Raw genomic sequence first — 1174 nt, 5'->3', positions numbered from 1 at the left:
ACGGAGCGACCCAAGGACAACCGCCTTCTGCATTTTTCCCGAAAGTGTTCTAGCATATTGTTGACACGCAGGGATGCTTTTTAGGCCATTAGCAAGTGAAAGTTTGGCACCTCCAAGAGCGCCGAGTTGGACAACTAGATTGTATGTGAGCTAAATGCTCGGGGTGTGCATGGCACGCCCCACATCCATCCGTGTAGAGCTCCGCATGCAAGGATATGGCTGCGTACTCTGAGAGGTTGCCCGGTATCTCAGAGTCACCGTTGTAGACACCTCACCCAGGTGCCATTCAGCTTTCGGCACGGTTTTCACACCTTTGCTTGAGGGTTAATTCCTTCGGGACAGTACAAGCCTTGAAAAGAAAATTTCAGTTTCAAATTCGGAAGACTTATTTGAATCGTAATCCCCCTCAGATATAATACACTTGTGCCAACGCTTTTTCCAATCATCGAAGCACTTCTGATAATCATTGTGTGGTATAGCCTTGAGTTCTTTCAGCAATGCAGTTTTTATCTCCTCAATCGTTGAAAATCGATGTCCTTTCATGGGTCTCTTCAATTTTGGGAAAAGAAAAAAGTCACTGGGGGCCAAATCCGGTGAATATAATTATTTTCTTCATTCAACATCTCCTGAGCGATGGTCACACGTCTCATACCCAAAACGTCTGAAAAGATAGCATGGCATGAGCCAACCGATATGCCAACATCTTCAGCAACTTCTCTGATGGTAATTCGGCGATTGTTCAACACTATTTCTTCCACTGCTTGAACGTTTTCATCTGTTTTTGACGTGCTGGGACGTCCAGGGCGAGGTTCGTCTTCGACATTCTCTCGTCCTTCTTGGAACAGCTTATACCACTTATACACATTTTTCTTACTCAGAGTAGACTCATCGTATACAACTGTCAACATTTCAAGAGTTTTAGAGCACTGGATTCCATTTTTCACACAAAATTTAATACAAACTCTTTGCTCTATTTTTTCCGAAAGAAGAAAATCGCCGAGCACACCAAACCCTTCTAACCTTTTACGCCTCTGCCAGAAAAACAGCACGAGCTGTATAGTCAACACTGTGAACATATGATCGTGACGAGTGTACCAACAAAACAAAACAAAAAATTTAAAAGTTGAATGTACATAGCCCGCGAAAATTGAAAAGTCACCTTACTTTTTGAACA

General features: G+C 43.0%; 1 protein-coding gene across 3 annotated transcripts in view; it reads left to right on the top strand.

The window, feature by feature from the left end:
- LOC117168968 (serine-rich adhesin for platelets-like) overlaps nucleotides 1-1174 on the top strand; it is a 420717-nt gene that overhangs the window by 269675 nt on the left and 149868 nt on the right. The gene's annotated exons all lie outside the window — the stretch shown is intronic.

The sequence above is a fragment of the Belonocnema kinseyi genome, chromosome 3, assembly GCF_010883055.1.
Source record: "Belonocnema kinseyi isolate 2016_QV_RU_SX_M_011 chromosome 3, B_treatae_v1, whole genome shotgun sequence".
Lineage (NCBI taxonomy): Eukaryota > Metazoa > Arthropoda > Insecta > Hymenoptera > Cynipidae > Belonocnema > Belonocnema kinseyi.
This window is presented reverse-complemented; position numbering and strand designations above follow the sequence as displayed.